This window comes from Myxocyprinus asiaticus, chromosome 43 (genome assembly GCF_019703515.2).
Source record: "Myxocyprinus asiaticus isolate MX2 ecotype Aquarium Trade chromosome 43, UBuf_Myxa_2, whole genome shotgun sequence".
NCBI lineage: Eukaryota > Metazoa > Chordata > Actinopteri > Cypriniformes > Catostomidae > Myxocyprinus > Myxocyprinus asiaticus.
The window spans coordinates 1868728-1893417 of record NC_059386.1 but is presented as its reverse complement, the minus strand read 5'-3'; the positions used below and the strand labels follow the sequence as shown (position 1 = coordinate 1893417).

Sequence of the window (24690 nt, the reverse complement as noted above, 5' to 3'; positions counted from 1 at the left end):
CATAGCTGAGATATTCTTCTAAAAATCTTTGTGTTCTGCGGAAAAAAGAAAGTCATACACATCTGGGATGGCATGCGGGTGAGTAAATGATGAGAGAATTTACATTTTTGGGTGAACTATCCCTTTAAGTTCTCTGAAATATATGGGTCATTGACAAAAAATACATTGTCTGAGGTGATAAAAATGAGCAAACTTTAAAAAACTTTTTTAAAACCAGTAGGAATATCATCTTTGTGTCCATGTTGGTTTTATAATGATAAAGCATTTATATTATAGCATTTTGTAAAATAATGAATAAATTACCTTAAATTTCCTTGCACCTTGAATACACGAGTGCACACAACTTGATCATTATTTTTTCTTTTTTAAACATATTTTTCAAGGTTACATATTACAAAGTTTTCTAAGGGTTTCTCCATTGACCTGCCTTTTCATAAAAATGTCAATATTGGATATTTTTTTTTAAACTTACACACACACTGTTTAATGTTTGTTTGTTTTTTGTTTTTGTATATGGCTACCTGCATGTTTGTTACACCTGACTTTGAATTTCTTCAAAAACAATATTTTAAAACAAAATTGTTTCACTGCTTATTTTTTTTTAAGAAATAATAATGAAAGATTATTCTTAAAACTAAGTATGCCAACATACCCAACCCCCCACTACAAAATAACTACAACAATAAAATGACAACAGTTAGCTTTTTCAATCATTGCTGTTCAACATTCTTACATGAGATGTAAGGCTTGTCTATTGCTAAACAACTCGCTGTAAAATTTGTGCACAACATCGTTTCACACTAGCTGCGTTTCCATCCAACTATTTTTATGCGCATTTTGAAAACGCGCTTATGAAATCCTAAAATGGAAACACTTTATGTAAATAAACTCTCAAAATTTGCATAAAATTTAATGCGCTAGGAGGTCGATTTTCTAGAGTTTCGCATTAGTAAAATGCGCATTAAAGTGATGGAAACAGACATTATTCACATGAACGATGACGTGTCATAACCATTTGTAAAGCGCATTGGCAGGTTGCTCGTCAGATGGTATAGGTGTGCGAGAGCTTGACATGACTGGCTCAACTAAAGGCCCGACCATGACATTCTTCAAACGTAGCCCTGGTTATTCGAAAGTACTTCACCCATAAATCGTTGTTAAAGTGGGTCCTCACAATCCACCAGAACCTTTTTTTTTAATTTATATACATTTTATTTTATCCCCTTTCCTCCCAATTTGGAATGCCCAATTCCCACTACTTGGTATGTCCTCATGGTGGCGCAGTTAATCACCTCAATCTGGGTGAGACCTCTGCTTCTGAGACCGTCAATCTGTGCATCTTATCACGTGGCTCGTTGTGCATGACACCGCGGAGACTCTGCATGTGGAGGCTCATGCTATTCTCCGCGCACAATTTTCCATGTGCCCCGTTGAGAGCGAGAACCACTAATCACGACCACGAGGAGGTTACCCCATGTGACTCTACCCTCCCTAGCAACTGGGCAATTTGGTTGCTTAGGAGACCTGGCTGGAGTCACTCAGCATGCCATGGATTCGAACTCGCGACTCCAGGGGTGGTAGTCAGCGTCACTACTCGCAGAGCTACCCAGGCCCCCACCAGAATTGTTTCAACACCATCATCCCAGCTATACTCCAGAATAAATTACACCAACTCTCTGTTCCCTTGTCTATCTGTCAGTGGATTACCAGCTTTCTGACGGACAGGCAGCAGCTTGTGAGACAGGAAACTCACTTCCAGCACCTGCACAATTAGCATTGGTGCCCCCAAGGGATGTGTGCTCTCCCCACTACTCTTCTCCCTCTACACCAATGACTGCATTGCCAAGGACCCCTCTGTCAAGCTCCTGAAGTTTGCAGATGACACCACTGTCATCGGCCTCATCCAAGATAACGATGAGTCTGCATACAGAAGGGAGGTTGAACAGCTGGCTGTCTGGTGCAGTCAAAACAACCTTGAGCTGAACACGCTCAAAACGGTGGAGATGATTGTGGACATTAGGAGGAAGACCCCAACGCTGACCCCCCTCACCATTCTAAACAGCACTGTGGCAGCAGTGGAGTCATTCAAGTTCCTGGGCACTACCATCTCACAGGACCTGAAGTGGGAGACACACATTGACTCCACTGTGAAAAAGGCCCAGCAGAGGTTGTACTTCCTTCGCCAGTTGAGGAAATTCAACCTGCCACAGGAACTGCTGATACAGTTCTACTCGGCAGTCATTGAGTCTGTCCTTTGCACTTCAATAACTGTCTGGTTTGGTTCAGCTACGAAATCAGATATCAGAAGACTACAAAGGACAGTTCGGACTGCTGAGAGGATTATTGGTTGCCCCCTGCTCCCCCTTCAAGAACTATACACTTCCAGAGTGAGGAAAAAGGCTGGAAAAATCACTCTGGACCGTCAGGCACAGGAACAGTTTTTTCCCTCAGGCTATCCATCTCCTGAACTGTTAAATTGCCCCATTGAGCAATAACTATGTGCAATACACAGTTTAGTCTCTTATATTTATCCAACACATCCAACCTCCTCTGCCATTTCATTCCTCTGGAAAAAAAACAACAACAAAAAAACATTTGCACTGTACATACAGATTTGTATTTACACTTTTCATAACAGATTGTATTAGATTTGCACTACCCATGTGTATGTATGTAAGTATGTGTGTCTGTACGTATGTGTATAATTATTTTTAATTTTTTATTATTATCTATGTCTTGCTGCTGTTTTTGTATGGTTGTACACTGGAAGCTCCTGTCACCAAGACAAATTCCTTGTATGTGTAAGCATACATGGCAATAAAGCTCATTCTGATTCTGAATTGCTTTATTACAGCAAATACAACTCTCCCCGAAGCAAAAAGTCTCCATGACAAAAAAGGCGGGCTCCCTCAAGAAAATTTGCATTTACAGTTCATTAGTCGAATTTTCAGAAATGCGCATTTAAAATGTGAAACATTTTTATTTAAACCCAGCTACTGGATACCTCTGATATCTGGGTTAATGCAACAAAAGCAGTGCTAACCTGGTCAGGGTTCAAAAGTGGCTATAACTCTGGGTTTAAAAGACTATTACCGAGGATTAAAAGCCTACCTAAAAGTAGTATGAGTTTTTGTGTTTCATGTTCAGTGTGAACAGCGGGGATCTAGAGATGCTCCTGCAGGATTTTGGCTTGTGTACGTATCAGCTAATGAACGCCGTCAGCACTATGGATGAGGGGTTTGGCATCACAGCGCCCATACTCTTCCTGAGGGGATCTGTAAGTCAACCAGCACACACAATAACAGCTGTCTCTTTCTTAGACTACACATCTGATGTTCTGACATGTTTATTTGTACTGTGCAACACCGTGTCCACCACCTGATCAGTAAGCGTGATTTATGGCTCTATATTTTGTTTATATTCTCTCTGTGTCAGAGTTCCCAGCGGGTACCGGATTGCTTTCAGAAGCACTCTTTGGCATCAGGGAGGAAATCTCAGAGTCTTGGTGGAAAGCTTTGGGCTGAGAACTTGTTTTGGAAAAATATCTGATGGAAGCCACTGGTCATAACAAATTCACCATGCTCTGCAAACTCACTTCCAAGTTTATAAACCTCATTATACTGAATTCCACTGTTATAATTTTATCTTTACCTCTATGTCTGGAGAAATCTGAATATATAGGTATAAATCTGGCTGTTGCTCTAAATGTCCACATTAAAACATTACACATACTTTGCTGCTTTGTATGCTTGGTTTAATGTTGCTGGACCCGATGAAAATCATTGAGGGCATAAAAGAGGCATATTCTTACTGTAAAAAAGAAAAAACTGGTTATGGTTTGGAAATTCCCACAAGGTTTAGGACCCCTTTGGCTTCCAAACTGTCCTCTGCTTTGTTACACTGGCTCCGGCCCAGCAGGCCATCCTTCTTGTTGAGTCCTGGGTTGGTTTCGGTTACCCTAAATGAAAAAAGACCATCAAACCATTAATGAAAGCAAAGACATTGAAACTTGGTGCATAATGTGATGTACAGTTACATAGCCATTGTAAAAGTGGCCTGAGTCTTCAGATATGTTGCATATGCTCAAATTGTGGAGAAAAGGTTTTTATTTTTATGGAAAATAGTGATTGCGTGTGTTTGTATGTGAAAGTTTTTCTCAGGGCAAATCATGGCTGATTAAAGCTGAAGATCAGACACAAAGAAAACTGCAAATGCAGCCCAATAAAGAACTGTTCAGCAGAGCGTCAGTACCACGGTAAGACACACACACACACACACACACACACACACACACACACACACACAGACACATACTGTATGGATACATATGTGCACTCCGTGCTCATACACACTGTCTATTTGGCGTACTTGAGACCAGCCACCAGTTAATTTTAATGCATGAGCTGTTTATACAATCTTATGCTCATGAGAAGCAATTAACCTGTAAAAGATGTTTTCAAAACCTCATTATACTGAATGAAAAATTTAGTTCTTTGTGGTAATTGTTTTAATTTCTGGCTTATCCCAGTAATCCAGTAATTATAGTTTATGAGGGATTCTATCTAGGGAAGGAAAAGATGATCAATATAATTGATAATAAATTCTAATTAAAATATGAAACCATGAATTTCATCCTAAATTAGTTGGATATGCGTTGTTGCACGGAGAACCTGGGCTGGCTGCCACGTCACATGCTGACAGACTGACTGCTTGTGCTGTTTATTGCTCTTCAAAGGTGTTTTCCTCAGCGCATCACTTACATTTTACTTACATATTCTATAATGTGTACATTTTATTAATTTAATATCATGCGCATATGTCCATTTTGTGAAATGTTAAACTGCGTCAATCAAAGAGCACAGCAGAGAGAGGGAGCAAAATTATTTTTACTAAAATATTTATTTAGATAAAATGTTGTTGGACATCAAATTTAGATTTAAATGGAACTGTATTTAATTGAAATGCTACACATACCACGGTAAATTATATTTTTGCAGGAACAGTAACTGTAATGGAATTATTACAATGAGTCTCTCATATTAATAGTATTAAGACCTTACTATGTTCAGTGGAGAGAATATGTGTGTGATTCTGAAGAACCTTCGAGCCTAAAACTGTCCTGTTTAAATTTTCTGGCTGCATCCACACTGGACAGATTTTTTTAATTTTTATATATATATATATATATATATATATATATATATATATATATATATATATATATATATATATAATTAATTAAAAATGAAAAGCTGTATGGAGTTTGTATATTTGTTTTGGCTTTTTATTTGCATTTGATATTAAAATATTTTTCTTTTTTAATAATATACAGGAGATAAAATTAGGCTTTTTAATCTGATTAATTGGTTACATGAAAAAATTATGAACAGATTAATCGATTTTCAAAATAATGATTAGTTGCAACCCTAATTGTATCTGTTCCGAGTACAAAGCAGTATGTTGGAAGAAGCCTTTTTCTTTCTCTACAGCTACCCAGATTTCAGTGCATTTTTAATGTTTAAATCTATTAACCCTTAAAGCTCTGAAGGTGATTTCCTGTTTCAGTGGCATACCCAAAATGAAGGCTTATAACTTGCCAAAAAAAAAAAAAAAAAAAAAAAGTGTGTGAAGTTTTTGGTGTAATTGTAAAGAAAACTTTTCACATTTTTAATAATATAGATTATGATACATTCTAAGACTCTCAGCCTAAGAAACTGCTGAAAAATCACCCCAAAAAAAAAGAGCCAAAAATGAACTTTTTTCTTATTTTTCTGATTTGACATTATATATCTCTGGGTTCAAATAAGGTGGCTCCCAACAAACTGCTTTTGTTTTGTTCCCAATCATGTCAGCTGTATCTGAGAAAGTGTTTGTTAATACGACAAAGCAATAAAAAGTTATATCATTACAAATATAATTTATGATAATGTCCAAAAACATCTCCATGTGTCAAAGTCTCTCTAAACAAATAAAACAAAATAATTGTACATAAGAACTAATTACACATGCAAACACAACAATGACTAAAGGTTTGCATAGCATGGGGACATGATTTTAGTCATGAGATTTCACAGAATGAGTTTCATTCTGTGTCATTTGAGTCATCATTGAGTCTGTGTCATGTACTTGGTGCTATCTCCTGGTGGCCTATGTAGCATTGTGCTTTATGTGGATTATCTAATGATCTATGCATCCAATTACCTTGTGTTTGGGCTCATTTGAAAGATAATCACCACCTCTAATGGTCTGTGTTATTTTATGTTACGTGTGTTTTTAGTGAAGTTATAAGCGAAAACGTGGCATATAAGAAACACCAATATAATTGTCAAAGACTTAAGATTTAACAAATCAGAAACCGGTCAAAACTTTTGAAACACTTGACTGAAATGTTTCTCGTGATCTTAAAAATCTTTTGATCTGAAGGCGTATGCTTAAATGTTTGAAATTAGTTTTGTAGACAAAAATATAATTGTGCCACCATATTAATTTATTTCATTATAAAACTAAATTGTAATATTAAAAAAAAAAAAAAGGTTTTGAAATTGATGACTTGGACCAAATAATAAAGAAAAGCAGCCAATAAGTGCCCAACATAGATGGGAACTCCTTCAATACTGTTTAAAAAGCATCCCAGGGTGATACCTCAAGAAGTTGGTTGAGAAAATGTCAAGAGTACATGTCTGCAAATTCTAGGCAAAGGGTGACTACTTTGAAGATGCTAAAATATAACTAGAAATAAATTCAATATTATTCTTGCCAAAGGCGTGTTTACACAGACTTTTTAATTACTTTTCAAAGATTTTGTAGATGGATAAATCTAATAATTGGTTCTACTGTAACTATATATAGTCTATTAAATAAAATCCAGATTCCAAACAGACATGATTGACAATATCGGGAAATGGCAAAACAATGGATCTGGAAAGTCGCCAAATATATTAAACGGTAGCCCAGGGTGTGAAACTAGCACCCGCCACCCGCAAAATGTGATGAGGCTGTATCCAGTTTGCGAGCTCCTCGTCCAAATGTATTTCATGCGCGGGTAATTTTGCTCATCTACCCACAACAGGTGGGTGACCTGTAAGATGTCTCGGAGTGACACATGAAAAGAAATGCTGTTAGATAAGACGCGCTTGAAGAAACACACTTTATTATATTTTTAAGAACAGACAAAAGAAAAGCCGTCAATAGCTATTTTTCCATCGATGCCTTTTTATGCGCATTTTAGGATATTGCATAAAATCTGCTGGATGGAAACACCAAGATGCGAATAAAATCTCCAAAATGTGCATGGAAAACGTATACGCTCGCTTGAAGTGGATACATTATTCGATAAGAAGAAATGCATATAAACTATGGAAACACATTTACCGAATAAACTCCTATTGAATTTAACAGGAATACAAGATGCACATCAAAAAAATCATGTGACTGAATAATTCATAACCGGATGGAACGGACCAATCATCGCATCTGAAATGTTGCCCTGGTCATTCTGAAATATCGGTGTCCTAAAAATCTAATGCCTGTATAGAGTTTGCAGAGCAAATAAGTTGAACACAAACTTGCATTTTTTCCCGAAGAGCAGGTTTATTGATACTTTTAAAGTATATCTTATAGATCCACACCGCAAAGTCATGATGGTGGAACATATAGTAGATTTTTATATATCAAATGTAGAAAAGTTCTAATATAGAATAGCCTGGACTTTGTGTGTGACCCAGGAGAGGGCATATGAGGATACTAGAAGTGTGGACTTTGTGTGACACAGGAGAGGGCATATGAGGAGTAAAAGTGCTGATGTTACAAGAAACACTCAGTGCACTAAGTTGTAGCAGAAATGTTGCAAGAAATACTCTTATGTCCTCAGCTGTAAGCAAAGAACAATGGTACTGAGTCATGAGAAAGCTCTGGGAAAGTACAGCAAAGTTAAAAGATTGACACAACCAATAATCAATGTAACTATATATACTCGGATTGTGACGTATTATTCATTAAAATGTATACTTTTATGATAAATTAATTTAAAATGTTATTTTGTTTTGGACTAAAAGCCAGGTTTCCACCATTAAAAAGAGGTCAGAAGCTCTGTGAAATAATGGTGGGAAACAGAATCCATTGCATACAAAAAATATTAAGAGAGTGAAGACATGAGGTAATGCTAGATAAAATACTGTATAAAGACAAAGGGTTTTGACCAAGACAGTGAGATCTCAGCTGACGTCTCGGGTTTGTTGATTTGCTCAATAATATCTAAACTTTGACACCTGGAACTCCTGACTTCGAAAGTTTTCTTACAGAGAGGGAAGCAAAGTCTTCCCTACGATCCACAACATGTTTTGGTGACCACAAAGGGACCGGCACTTAAATGGTGTTTTTGTGAGGTCTGTTGCAAGGTCTGGCCCGGGTGGTAACTCTATAAAGGCCTTTCTGGTCTCGAACTGAATTAAATGATTAATTGGATGAAATAGAGAACTGGGTTCCAGGTTTCAAACAACTGTGCATGAAAATGTAAATATGTCTTGTAAATAAGTTGAAGCACGCAAATCCTACTGATACTGTACCTCTAGGCAGCGCGGAAGTGAGCAGCTCTGGTAGGTCACCCAGAAGAGGGGTGTTTTGAATTCTGCGAATAACGCTGAATGCAGTGACACCAGTAAATGATAAGTAGCCCACATGGATGGTTGGCCTTTGACCTGGCTGAGAAAAAAGGAGCCCACATGGATGGTTGGCCTTGTTCTCAAAATAGCACTGCATTTAGGGAAATTGGTAGGCACTCAAGAGGTGTGGTCGCCCAAGAGGGGCATAGTGATAGTTAAGATATTTGGATATTTCAAAGTACATGCTGAAGATTTTAAACATGTTTGTTTTGAATAAGTTGATGTAAATAAGTATGTTGGTTGTGTTAAGCTGTGTACAAAATCACTTGCATTGTTGTTGTATTTAGGCTGCGTGGGTTGATGTGTTTGTTGACTGACTGTATTGTGCTTGCTTATGCTGGCTGCAATATGTTGTGCTGTGTGTGATGCTAATATGTGTCCATGTAAGTTTCTCATGAGAAATGTGTTGTAAAGCAAACAAGAGTTATTAGGCCTAGAATTGGATAGTTATAAATGAAGATACAAATTGAGAAAAGAATTAAAATATTCTGAGACACTGGCTTTGTTGCTTATCTGGACATCATCCAAATTGTAGTTGGTGTGATCCAGATAAAGAAACACAATTATTAATAAAGAACTAAACTAAAGTGACGAAAAGGCACCTGTTTTTCTCTTCCACAGTGGGAGTAAATGAGTACAGGATTGAGAGTGTATGACTGAGAGAAGGAGAGCGAAGGGAGGGGCTGAAGTCATAGTTCTGTTTTAGGATTTTATTGTATTTTTGAGAGCTCTGTGTTTACAAAGGCCTTATGTTTGTAAAAAGTGTGAAAGTTTCAGTGTTTGTGAAAATGTTTATATCTGTGTCTGAAAGTGTGTGTGAAGTGACTGTGAAGTGCAACTGTTTGCTTTCACTCACACTTTTACAAAAAGTTAACTCTTAGCTGGCTGGATGAGATACCGCCTTGGGCTGTTCTTTTCATGCCATGAAGGAAGCGTAATATGAGATTAACCAAACTGAGAAAGAGCAAGTGGTATATCTGTGCTTAGAGTTAACGATGATATCACATAATCTGGACAAACAAAGTTTTGAGTCCAGTGTATTACTTTAATGTCAACTAAATAATTGGATTTCAAACAAAAGTTGTATTGAAGATAAGTGTAGTCACATTACAATAAGGTATAATTATGGCAAACGCTCCAGTGGAAATACTAACATCTAGGAACCCACTGTGTAAAAAATGTATTAATAAAATCTTAAAGAAATGGGAAAGAGGAAAAAAGTTGAAACTGACTAATAATTTTTATTTTTTTTAACTAGAGTATTAAAAGTAAACCTTAAATGAGAAAACTTCACATTCATGTGTCTGTTTTACATTCTGTCTGGTCCAGTTTATGAGAGAATAACATTTTGAACAATATTAAAATAAACACTGTAAAGTCTTAATATTTAAATGTAAGAACCCATGATTATTTTTTTTTTTTTGAGTATGTGTTTGAGTATGACTGGAGTGCAAATTTACAAATAAACTTGATCAACCAACAAAAATAAGATGGGTAGAGTTTATTTTCTTAGGGACTGTCTGATGGAGAGATTGAGTGAGACGCTGCTCTGTAAGCAGACTGAGTGGGAGGGGTTATACTCAATACTGCAAATGATTGTTTGGAGACTTTGAATGGGAAAACTCATCTGTCTTGGTGTCTCCACTCAGACAGGGGTGCCCCAAATTTAGAAAAGATAGATAGCAGATTCTTTTAGTTTGGATATTTCTTTCTTTTTTATTTTTTGTTTTATATACACCGTGTAGGCATTGGTTGATCATGGGTACACTGAGAAGCTGTCTTTGAGACTAAAATTAAAGGAAAATAAATTTAAGAATGATTTGGATCATTTCATGTTCTCTGCAGTTCCAATCAACTGAAGATGTGTTCTTAATACCTGGTTTTCTGATTTTTATGTGTGGCAACCTTGCCAATACTGATGCTTTTTCCTTGGGTTTGATCTGTGACCAATCATGCCAGATAAAATGAAAAATAAAGTTCCAACCTCCAATAAGGAGGAAGAACTAAGCAAACATTGTAAACAGTTTTGCTCAGATGCTCCGATACCTAATAAAATATAAGTTTTCTTCTTTTAAAAGTGCATATAATGGAAAATGTTATTCATGCTAGAAGTTCTGATTTTAAGAATTAAGAAATATCTTTGATGTATTTGATTTGTAAAAAATTATTGATAATTCTAAGGAAAAATTGGTCAATTGGGGAAACCCATGGAGAAACATTAAGATTAAATTGAACATCATAACTTCCTCAATTATGAATGTTAATAACTTCATATTCATGAGTCTATTCTGTGTGTGTCTTTGATTCTATGTTTTACCCTTTCTTTTGTCATCATTTTGTATGTTGTTTCACTAACTCATTCTGGAACTAGTCTCTCACCATTGCAGATGGCTGGGCCAGATGATTTATTGAAGTTACTAATAATGCAGGTAAAAATCCGGAGGAAAAAAGACCGAAAATGATGTGGGCTATTATCTGATTCATCCTCCTGCTCCATTACTTCTGGTAATCATTGCTGATTTGCCATTTCTAATGTGGATTAAAGTTTCTCTGGATAAGTTAATTTCAGTCTTATATGACTAACCAGACTGCCATCAATGGGTTCAAAACACATGTCTAAATTATTCTGAGGGTCTAAATTTAAATCTAGCAGCTAACCACTGATTTATTAATTTGAAGAAATATTACAAACTTGATGGCAATGTTAGAGTTACCTATTGGATTGGTTACTTCCCCAAATTTTCCAGAGAGTACCCTCACTTAAAAAAAATAAATAAAAGGTTAGTGGGTGCTACAAAGAAGGATTGAGTGTCTTTTTCTATTACTACTATTTTTATTTGCCACAGTTAATCCATGAAAGTATCATTCTAGAGGCATATAGTTTCTGCACTGTGAGTTTTGGCTCTGCTATTTAACTGAATAATTTAAGAAATGCTGATAAGTATGAGAATAATAAATGAAAAATCTTATTGTTAAATGATGCTGAAACATTAAGACATAAAAAATAAGAGACATGAGAAATTAAAAAGGCTAGTGTATTTTACTGATCAGTTATTTCAAGACACAAGAAAAGAGATTTGTTTGAATTTCCATTGTGCCTCTTTACTACTTCATCCTGTTTAAACTTTTACTAACTTTCTGTTAGTTTAAAAACTTGATTAATGTTATTTTATTAAGATAGAATGGAAGTTCCTTCTCCTGAGAGAGTAAGGAAAGGGAGAAAGTAAACATAAGAGAGTTATTATTACTATTTTCACTGTTGAAGAATAAATTAAATATATTATTGTGAGATATTAAAATGAAAAACGAAGGAATAGCTGTAATGAGATTAGAAACTGCTTGAGGGAGTGGAATGTCCCCCCTCCTAATTTCTCCCCCACAAAGTTTGATAAGTGTCTGCTTGAAACAGAAACACAAGAGCAGATTTTAAAGGTACATCTCTAAGTTGTTTAATTTTCTTTTCTTTTGATTTGATTTTCATATGGAAAATTATGTGATTTGACAATGTTAGATACAGTGATATGTTCAGGAGAGGTTCAAACAGCTTTCCTCATCATGATTAAATATTTTATATATTCAGAGGGCAATTTGAAGTTAAGTGTTTATACTAAAGATAAGAGATTCAGTTCAAATTTGATCTGACACACTTAATGTAGGTTCAAAACAATCTAGAGACTATTATTGAATTAAGGTGATGTTTTTAAATTAAGCTTCCTAAACGCTTGACAGAGGCTACCTTTTTGTTTTGTTCTGATGTTAGTCCCCACCATGATATATGGTCTTTTGTGACATTTGCTAAAGTAGCAGAAATACAACCTGAATGGAAATTAGTGATCTTTAAATGAGTTCAATTTTAACATTGTTATTTCACTTTTAATTTGGACAATTTTAATAGATTGATGAATTTTGAATAATGCTTTTTGAATTTAACCATTATTGAAATGTCTCCATATTTAAGCATTTGTAGAAGGTTCTATTGGCTGTGATGGTTCTCAGGTGATACTCCCTGAAAAGAAAATATCTGTCTACTGATACCAAATTATTAAGGATTGGCCAATAGGACTGAGCAGTATCGACCAGTGGCAAGAGGTGATGACCCAATGACGGGTAAGACTCTCCAATGGCAAAAAAGGGGGCAACCTAAGGCAGGGCATCACCACCCTGGAAACCTGACCAAGAAGGTTTGATATGGCATTAAGGAAGTGGGTGAATGCTGTTAGGTCAGAAGCATCAAAAGGGAGGTCTAGAAGAGACCTGCCCGAAAAATTGTGAGTTCCACTCAGCCCAACTGCATTTTAATAACCGCTTTACTAAAACAACTTATCACAGTGTTAAATACCAAGCATTCTGTCACTGTGCCATCGGGGGATCATACCCTGTGTAGAAGATTATTTCTAGATTGGTTTTGGGGTTAAAGTTTTGAGAGGCATTGCAGACAAGGGAGTGCCTGACTTATTAAAGAAGTATGAAACAAACCTGGGAATGTTTGTATGATAATTCATTTAGATTGGAAGATGATTTATTACTTATGCTTTTATTACATAGTGGTGACTAAAGATTAAGATTGCTTGTCTTGTTTATAACAATCTAAGTGGAATTGTTTAAGAAATAGTGGTGCATGGTTGGCTAAAATTGGTATAATGATTGAAACAACAATTATTGTGAGAGGAATAATATTCTGTTGTGTGTTACCATTGATCAAATCATTCTTGATCTGAGCTATAATGAAACAGATGACACTGATCAATGTGAATGGTCTAATGCAATACAATGACAATTACCCTGGATGGACAAAGACCAAATTGAGAGGAAATTGATTTCTCCAATGAAGATATGTATGAGGAGATGAATGATGTGCTACATATTTAATTATTCTTTGATTTAATACTCTGATTTACTCTGATGCAGTCTGAAACTATGGAAAACAGCTTAGCTTGCAGTTTCTTTCTGTGTAAGGCCTTTCTGTGTCAAGGGAAAATTAGTTGATGTGATACAGTGAGAAACCTTGGGAAACAGGAGATGACATTATCTGGATGCAGAACAATTCACATTGGTTAGGAACGGAGGAAGTGCCTGTAAAACCATTAAACAGAAAAACAAATAAATGCTATTCTGAAATATCTTAGACCAATAAAATACTTTAGGAACTGTGACAAGTCCTCAACCCAGCAAAAGCCCAGGGGACGGATACTTTTAGTAATCCTCGTCTGACCAGCCTGGTGAAGACTAGTTAAGGATAGATACGAGCTGGGGTTATAGAGGTACATTGAAATATAATATACACTGTGATAATAAAAGTTAAGCAACAATGACATCAACACCAGTAGAACAGATGTGCTCAATGTATCCAATATGTAATGACACCAATAAGGGAGCTGTCTAAAAAATGGGAAAAAAGAACAGAGAGCTTAAACACAAAATGGCCAGCAGAGGGAACATTTGATGTGGCTATGTGTAGAGAAATGGAAGCATTGATCAACTTAGACCAGGAGTAAAACTACCAAGAAAACAATAATATCCATTAAAAGAGGAAGCTGTAGAAGGAATTAAAAAGACAACTGAGGGATTGAATAAGGCAGGGGTGTTAATTGGAACAGTAAGTCATTGCAACATGCCCATATTGCCAGTTGCTAAAGCAGATAAATCAAAATGGCGCTTAGTGCATGATTTGAGAGCAGTAAATAAGGTAACGGTAGACTGGCCTGCAGAAGTTCCAAATCCACATACTCTGTTGACTAATGTTCCTCCTGCTGCCAATTATTTTACTGTTATTGACCTGTGCTCTGCTTTTTTTCAGCATCCCTTTAGCAGAGGAAAGCAGACACCTTTTTTCATTTACCTATCAAGGTAAACAGTATACATACACCAGAATGCCCCAGGGATTTAAACATTCACCACATGTGTTCAATCAAGTTTTGAAAGCTGATTTGGAAGATCTTAGATCGGATAGCACATTGATACAATATGTAGATGATCTATTGATTTGTTCAACAACATTAGAGAAATGCCACCAAGACTCAATTAAAGTGCTCACTAAATTAGCTGAAGGAGGTCATAAGAGAAACTTCAATACTGCTTACAACAGGTTGAATACTTAGGATGAATCATTGCGCATAAAACTAAAGCTATATCACCAAGCCAATTGGAAGGTATAAGCAAAGCACCCCAACCAGAAACAGTAGGACAAATGATGACTTTTTGGGCATGACAGGTTTTAGTGCTGATTGGATAGAAAATTATGCTATTAAAACAGCTCCCTTAAGAGCACTGATGAAACAGACAGGGCATCAGAATCTCTGAGCTCGACTATCATGGGATACGGATGCATTGATAGCCATCGAATCATTGAAAAAAGAGCTACAGACAGCATTAGCAATCCCAGGCTATACTAAACCATTTCATTTGTATGTGACAGATAGAAGAGATGGATATGCCTTAGCAGTCTTAATGCAGGAGACCTGTAGTGGAAGAAAAAAGCAACCAATAGCTTATAGCACCAAATCGGACAATGTAGCAGAAGGCTACCCACCATGCTATCAAGGACTTGCAGCTGTGTATTTTGCTTATGATAAAGCTTCCACTGTGACAATGGGCTATCTAGTGATAATTTATACTCATCACAAATTAACAGAGTTATCAGAGCAAGGTAGATTTGTTTTAATGCAAGCCAGGTGTTTGACATATTCAACACTGTTAACTTATCCAGATATTTCCATAAAATGATGTACACCAATAAATCCAGCCAATTTCATTCCTCCTAGAAGGGAACACCTCATGAATGTGTAATAGACTCTCTAGCTTTTACTCGTTTAAGACCAGATCTAGAATCAACACCAATTATAGAGGCAGAAGCAGATTATTTTGTGGATGGGTCATGTTTCAGAGATCATCTAGGAAATCATGCCGGGTATGCTGTTGTCAAAAGAGATGACAAAAATTTTGTTCCAATTGTAATACAGCATTGTGAGCAGCCATGCTCAGCACAATTGGCTGAACTGAAAGCACTGACTGAGGCTTGTCTCTTGGCTAAAAATCAAACTGTTAATACTTATACAGATTCCGCATATGCACATGGAGTATGCCATTTATTTGGAGCAGTTTGGAAACAAAGAGGGTTCAAAAAGACTGATGGGACACCAATTCAGCATGGTGAACAAATAATCAAGCTCATTTCAGCCATGATGCATCCAAAGAAATTGGCTATCATCAAATGTCAAGCACATAAAAAAGGCAATGATTTTGTTATTCAAGGTAATAATGCTACGGACTTACATGCCAAAAAAGCCTCAGGATGCCAAGTAGCAGTGATGGGACCCCAAGAATCTGAAACCCAAACTGAACCAAGAAACATTGTCCCAAACAAATGCAGAGTAAAGAGAGCATACAAACCAGACCCTAATGTTTATTTAGATGCAATCGGTCAACCAAGAGGAATACCACAAGAATTTAAGGCCAGAGATGAAGTAAAATCAGGCTTTGAGTCTATATTTGTATGGATAACACCCAATACAAATGCAGAATGGATCAATTACATTTATTATAATCGGCAGAGATTTATTAATTACACTGATGAAGCATTGAAGGCCTTGGGTGAACAGTTAGCTGCAACCAGCAAAATGACATGGCAAAATAGACATGCCCTAGACTGGCTATTGGCAGAAAAAGGAGGGGTTTGTGTAATGTTTGGAGCTGACTGTTGTACTTATATACTGTACTTGTATACCAAACAACACAGCTCCTGATGGATTCTTTACCATAGCCATGCAAAAGCTGAAAAACTTACAAGAGGAAGTGACTGCCAATGCTGGAAGAGATCAACATATTGGCAAATGGTTTGACAACCTATTTGGATCCTGGGGAGAATGGCTTACTAAAGTAGGCATAATAATGGCTGTATCTATTGTTATTTTTGTGGTGGTGTTGTTGTCTCTCCTCAGATCAATGATGACCAATGTTGCAGCTAAGCAGATGCTCAATGTGTCGGTAAAGCCATCTGGAGTTGATATAGGGCTCACCATATGCCATATGGATGAATTCTAGTAAAACCCCTGGAATGACACAAGAATGGTAGGAAAGGGGAGCCTTTTGTTTTGACTCTTTATTTTCAATTTTCTTTTGTTTTTGGATAGTAAGGGAGTCAGTATACTCATTGTATTTTCTTTTATACTAAAATTAGGTCATACTTTAGAATGGACAGAGTAGGCAGGAAGTTAGAGGGTATTATGTTTATTATTTTGGCATATACCCCTTCCTGAAGTGATTATTTTCTTTTAAATGATGTTTGTTGTTTAATCAAACCATGTGAATGAAAGGGAATGATGAAGGTCTGAAGCAGATCATTATCTGTGTTATGAGTTAATGTAACCAGAATTATAAATGAAAGAAGGTGTACTATAATTATCTGCACTATATGTACTTTATAAATGTTTAAGATGTTCGAATCATCTCTGAAGGTACTAATATCCAAGTAAATTACTATAAAATATGCATTTATGAACTCTTAAAAACACTAAAAGTGCCACTGGAGGTCCAGAAAATTAAACATCACAAAGACAGGATCGACGAGCACCTCAGTTCTTAGCAGCAAGAGCAAGACTCTACTGGTGGTTTAAAAACCCGCTGTCTGCTCCAACACCACCAGATAGCGCTCCAGGCTACCGGAAACGTCTGTGAGTTCCTCTGGCACTGTGGGATGTATCATATGCTTTATGATCTACTGATATTGTTTAATCACTATAGTATGTTAATCTACTGAAATAAGTCTAATAACTGATGTACTCTACATAACGCAAGGCCACCTTTGCCTGCACATGCTTTATACAAGAATTTGATTACTGATACCCTCCAGAAAAGAACTTGGCTAGGGAGCGATGAGATCTCTTACTTCCTTCGTCAAATGTGGAGGGAGATGTTTGGTCTTATTGCTCCTCCGGAGTGCAGTTCCATAAGTTCAGACATTGTTAGAGGAATGTGTGACTTTTATATTGGTCACTTGGAAGAAATGAAGGAGCCTGGCTTGTGAGGTTGCACTCTGGGAAAGGGTGATAGAAGGTGAGACTTTGTATAAGTCTCAAAGGAGGGAATGAATATAGTAGATTTTTATATATCAAATGTAGAAAAGTACTAATATAGAATAGCCTGGACTTTGCGTGTGACCCAGGAGAGGGCATATGAGGACTAAAAGTGCTGATGTTTCAAGAAACACTCAGTGCACTAAGTTGTAGCAGAAATGTTGCAAGAAATACTCTTATGTCCTCAGCTGTAAGCAAAGAACAATGGTACTGAGTCATGAGAAAGCTCTGGGAAAGTACAGCAAAGTTAAAAGATTGACACAACCAATAATCAAAGTAACTATATATGCTCAGATTGTGACGTATTATTCATTAAAATGTATACTTTTATGATAAATTAATTTAAAATGTTATTTTGTTTTGGACTAAAAGCCAGGTTCCCACCATTAAAAAGAGGTCATTCTGTGAAATAATACTGGGAAACAGAATCTATTGGATAGAAAAAATATTAAGAGAGTGAAGACATGAGGTAATGCTAGATAAAATACTGTATAAAGACCAAGTTTTGACCAAGATCTCAGCTGATGTCTCGGGTTTGTTGATTTGCTCAATAAACTCTAACCTTTGACACCTGGAACTCCCGACTTCGAAAGTTTTCTTACAGAGAGGGGAGAAAAGTCTTACCCCATGCTCCACAACAAACACTGCGGTAAAGTTAGTTTTAAGGTTGACATTTGTTGGATATTCGGTTTCTCTTACCAGCGCTCTCATCAGTCGACAATCTTACAAAGATGTCATTAGCACACTTGGTTTAAAGGGAGTATAACTATACTATATGGGCATAAAAACTGGACTCAGAACAGTCAACGCTTGACGTGGCTGTGAAATTATGCCTGAAATACTCCGATGCGCTTTGACTGCCTAGCAGATGTAAGGGACCATCTGAAAACTCCACCCACTACGCTAAAACATAGGAGATGTCCACTCACTCATTCAACTGATGTGCAAGTTATACATGAAAAAACAAAACAAACAAAAAAACAGAAAAATACTTTTTCACATTCAGAATGTTGTAGAACATTCTACAATATTTTAGAAACTCCCGGGAGTTTCACGCACAACAGTCTCCAGAGAGTATAGAGAATGATGCGAAAAACAAAAAACAACCAGTGAGCGCAGTTCTGTGGGCAAAAATGCCTTGTTGATGAGAGAGGTCAACAGAGAATGGCCAGAGTGGTTTGAGTTGACAGAAATGCTACAGTAACTTAGATAACCACTCTGTACAATTGTAGTGAGAAGAATATCATCTCAATGCACAACATGTTGTACCATGAGGCGGATTGGCTACAACAGCAGAAGACCACGTTGGGTTCCACTTCTGTCAGCCAAGAACAGAAAACTGAGGCTGCAGTGGGCCTATTTGTGTACCTCAGCAGAAATCCAGATTTGTCAGACCAGGCGATGTTTTTCCTGGATGTTTTTTGTTTTTTGCATCATTCTCTATACACTCTAGAGACTATTGTGTGTGAAAATCCCAGGAGATCAGCAGTTACAGAAATACTCAAACCAGCCCATCTGGCACCAACAATCATGCCACATCCAAATCACTGAGATCAAATTTTTCCCCATTCTGATGGTTGATTTGAACATTAACTGAAGCTCCTGACCCATATCTGCCTGATTTTATACATGATATTACAACACTTCTGCCACACAACTGGCTGATTAGATAATCGCATGAATAAGCAGATGTACAGGTGTACCTAATAAAGTGGCCGGTACTATGGACTAAAGGCAGCAAAACTTTCATTTTGATTATAGGGGTCTTTGAAAACAATTTCTTGCACAACTTGACTTGTCGGGGACACGTTGCATTCTGAATTTGTTTTAAAGCTGTAGTGTGTAATTTCTGTGCCACTAGTGTCATCAAACAGAATTGCAAAAATAAACATTGTTTTAAAACATCTCTGTGAATACCCCCCCAAATCTGCTGTTGATCAAACAAACAGATAGTTCCACCCCAAACTTACGCCATTGGTTGAGGTCAGTGTTGTTGTCGAGCTGGACGGGTTGCTCAAAACAAACAAAAACATCCAGTGAGCAGCTGTTCTGTGCACGGAAATGCCTTGTTGATGAGAGAGGACAACAGAGAATGGCCAGACTGGTTTGAACTGATAAAGTCTACGGTAACTCTGATAACTGCTCTGTACAGTTTTGGTGAGCAGAATATCATCTCAGAATGCACAACTTGTCAAACCTTGAGGCGGATGGGCTACAACAGCAGAAGACCACGTCAGGCAGTTTATTAAGACCATAGTGTTCCTATTAAAATGCTCAGTGAGTGTATAAAGTGACCAACCAAAGCTCGTTTTGTTTTTTACATGACATTTAGGAGAGAGCAAAAACAAAGGTCTGTGCCGCTGTGTTAAAGCCACATGTCGGTGTGGATACCTTCTACAATGTGACCAAATTTCATACCAGGTGACTAAAACATTTGCCACTAGTTAGTAAATTTTCAGATTTCACTTGCCAGTGATTGAGTTGTGAAGTGGCGAAGAAGTTTAGCGTCGAGATCCTTTTACAGTGGCATGCAAAGTTTGGGCATCCCTGGTCAAAATTTCTGTTGCTGTGAATAGTTAAGTGAGTAGAAGATGAATTGATCTCCAAAAGGCATAAAGTTTAAGAATTCTTTTCAACATTTTAAGCAGTATTAGTGTATTATTTTTATTTTGTACAATTTTAGAGTGAAAAAAAGGAAAGGAGCACCATGCAAAAGTTTGGGCACCCTAAGAGATTTGAGCTCTCAGATAACTTTTACCAAGGTCTCAGACCTTAATTAGCTTGTTAGGGCTATGGCTTGTTCACAATCATCATTTGGAAAGGCCAGGTGATGCAAATTTCAAAGCTTTATACACACTCTGACTCCTCAAATTTTGTCCCAACAATCAGCAGCCATGGTCTCCTCTAAGCAGTTGTCTAGCACTCTGAAATAATTGATGCCCACAAAGCAGGAGAAGGCTCTAAGAAGATAGCAAAGCATTTTCAGGTAGCCGTTTCCTCAGTTCATAATGTAATTAAGAAATGGCAGTTAACAGGAACGGTGGAGTTCAAGTCAAGGTCTGGAAGACGTTCAGAGAGATCTCCTCATAGGATTGCTAGAAAGACAAATCTGTTTGACTGCAAAAGACCTTAAGGAAGATTTAGCAGACTCTGGAGTAGTGGTGCACTGTTCTACTGTGCAGCGACACCTGCACAAATATGACCTTCATGGAAGAGTCATGAGAAGAAAACCTTTCCTGCATCCTCAACACAAATTTCAGTATCAGAAGTTTGCAAATGAACATCTAAACAAGCCTGATGCATTTTGGAAACAAGTCCTGCAGACTGATGAATTTAAAATATAACTTTTTGGCTGCAATGAGCAAAGGTATGTTTGGAGAAAAAAGGGTGCAGAATTTCATGAAAAGAACACCTCTCCAACTGTAAAGCACAGGGGTGGATTGATCATGCTTTGGGCTTGTGTTGATGCCAGTGGCACAGGGGAACATTTCAATGGTAGAGGAAAGAATGGATTAAATTAATTAAGCAAACATCACACCATCTGTAAAAAAGCTGAAGATGAAAAGAGGATGGCTTCTACAACAGGATAATGATCCTAAACACACCTCAAAATCCACAATGGACGACCTCAAGAGGTGCAAGCTGAAGGTTTTGCCATGGCGCTCACAGTCTCCCGACCTAAACATCATCAAAAATCTGTGTATAGACCTCAAAAGAGCAGTGCATGCAAGACGGCCCAAAAATCTCACAGAACTAGAAGCCTTTTGCAAGGAAGAATGGGCGAAAATCCTCCAAACAAAAATTGAAAGACACATAGCTGGCTACAAAAAGCTTTTACAGGCTGTGATACTTGCCAGGGGGTGTTAAAAAGTACTGACCATGCAGGGTGCCCAAACTTTTGCTTCGGGCCCTTTTCTTTTTTTTGTTATTTTGAAACTGTAAAAGATGAATATAAAAATGTAAAATTGCTTAAAATATTAAAGAAATGTGTCATGTTTAACTTTAAGCCTTATGGAAATCAGGCCATCTTTTGCTCGCTTAGCTATTCACAGCAACAGAAATTTTGATCAGAGGTGCCCAAACTTTTGCATGCCACTGTACATGAACGCTCGTTCGGTGTGTCTCATATAATTATTGCATATATAATTTCATGAAATCATGATAAACAAATTATAAAATACAATAAAATATACATTTTCACATACTATAAATACCTAATTACCCATATATAAAGTACGCAAGTGTTACTTTTTCTGGCTGGTTACATCTTTTATACACGTTAATGGTCTATTCCCATTCATGCATTGCTGGAATTACTATAATTACGAGTTTCTAACTACTAAATACCATTTTCGTCACTCATCATACAAGTTGGATTCTCTGAATTTTATGAACGCTCAGTTTCCTCACTTGTTTGAAGTCCTTAAAAATGAAAAATTAGGTGCCAGTATGTACCCTGGAAACAATATAATGTTAACAAATTCATTTGAGTTTCACTGTTCATTTATTAAAATCATTTCTATTTTGTCCTAATCTGATCTGAGTGATTTTAAAATGATCCGTTCTCACGTCCCTGAAGACATCAGTAACTTTTTGCTCAGACTGGTGTTGTGTAAACTCTAGAGAAAAGGGATGCATGCTTCAGCCACAGTACATCCGGAGATCAGCTGGATAGGGCGGCTGGTGTGTGGAGTTCTAATCACTTTTATCTCTGGTTCAGTTTAGTTGCATGTAATTTGAAGCATTTTGTTGTATTTGAAAATCTATGTGCTACTGTTCAGGTTAAACAATAATAATCTCCTCCTATTGGCTGAAATTGAGGTGTTATAAGACACCAGCAGAGGGCAGCACAGTTTATTCTCATTCAGAATTCTCTAGATCCATTTGATTTTTATAATATTTCAAATATTAATAGTGTGTTCTGCATATAGGCTGTAGTAGGCTGTAGGGTTGCATCTGATATATTTGCAAGATGCAAACTTTTTGTATATAGTAGCCCCAAAAGAGCATTTGACACCTAAGTCATGTCTGAATGTCTTCGCATTAGATACAAAATGTCAATACAAGTAAGGATGGACACACATACCTAAGTACCCAAGTAAGTGGAAGTGACAGCAGTGACTGATCATGAAAACACAATAATTGCATGAAATGGTTAATTCTTTGTTCAGTCCCAACAAACTACATTTTGTGAAATGTTTTGCTTAAAGTGTAATCTTTCTTAAAAATGCATTAGACAATAAAATAAATGACACTTGCTTTGATATTTTGAAGTGTGACTTAAGTAAGCAAATACTTTTTGGGGCCTCTCTGCTCTCAACTGAAGGAAACAGATTTGTGCTACAATATAATCAGTCATTTTCATCAGTAGCTGTCATTACGGGATTATAATGCCACACTGTATTGACACCATCATGTGTAATATCACACTGAACAGTGCATTTACTGTAGTGCATTAAAGTGTTCTTTAAGGAAAGAGCTCTTGTGTTGAACTCGTGGAGTGTCACAGTGTTATGACATTGGGATTGAGGGGCTCAAATGTCAACATTTGGTGCGTCTATCAGTCTGATTACTGCAGACCTATTTTCTTAGCGTCATCTCAATATGTCAGTCTCCAGATGTATGATCATCTGTTTGTGTCCTGTACTAAAAGAGATCTGATAATAGTATTTTTACTGCTGATGTCTCATAGAACAGGTGTTGTAAATGTGTAAGATGACTCCATCTATACTTGTCTAATGATGTGTTATGAACTCTATTAGGTCAGTATCTCTGTGAATATACTGTAGTATTTCTCTAAGCTCTTACATAGGCTGATACGGTTACTGAAATATAAGTTTGCAAGGAAGATATTCAAACATTTCTCACTATTTTAGGGGAAGACTGAGTGCAGACAGACCTGCTGTTAAGCTTGTGTTTGAAGAATCACCGTGTGAATCAGACGTAATGGACAGAAGTGAAGATGTGCTCTTCATTAGTCTTCCCATGCCACAAGTCACTGACATCTGTCTGATTAATTCATTCTTTCACATTACAACTGACTTTCACTAAGGCCATATAGTGTGTATGTCAAAGCCCATATATGTTCAAACACAGATTTAATTCTTTGATCAGATGGACATGTTGAGTAGTACAGAGTGTAACGAACATCACTGTTTTTGTGTACAGGATGATGTTTGTCTGAAGACATGTGACTTGGCTCCTCAGAGCAGCAGAATGAATTTGGCCTCTTGGAATCAAGAAGATCTGGACAAAGACACTCAAGATCTCTTCAGTGATTCACCTGTAAAGGTATGATGTATTCTAGTCATGAGCTGCTTAATAACTGACTCGCATAAAGCGATCAAAGTATAATATTTACACAGCAAAAGCAAAATGGAATATCAGAATACCGCTAACATCTATCATCATCTTGGCCTCCTCTTTGGTGAAAAAATGGTTGATTTTTCACATTGTATATATTTACAATCCACAACATACAAATTACACATACAATTTTGTGAGATAATTCTTTGTGATTTCACAGAATCTAGAATAATACTAGCACTAAGTCAGGGATAATGTACAGTCAACCAATCATTTTCACAAAATTGAACAGAAACCGAAAAATAATTATAAAAATACAAAGATATTTGATTTTGAATTCTCAAATATGACCTGTTTCATAATGACACATAATAAAGCTACTCTCAGATCATGATGTAAAAATCTTAAAATGAGTTTCATTTCTTATCATTAAACTGTCACTCTGCTGAGCTGGCCAAATGTAAGCTTTTTTTGAAAAATGAAAATGAGAATTTTCCTGATTTTAATTATTTTTATTAGTGATGTCAGTTGATTCAAAACCTGAATCGCGATTAATCACATAATTTTTCGTTGTTAATCGCGATTTTGATATAGCTGAATTTGGGGGCCTGGGTAGCTCAGCGATTATTGACTCTGACTATCACCCCTGGAGT

General features: G+C 36.8%; 1 pseudogene; it reads left to right on the top strand.

The window, feature by feature from the left end:
- The window catches only part of LOC127433194 (bifunctional 3'-5' exonuclease/ATP-dependent helicase WRN-like), a 67998-nt pseudogene extending 43729 nt beyond the window's left edge, over window positions 1–24269 (top strand).
- The last annotated feature ends 421 nt before the right edge of the window (window positions 24270–24690 follow it).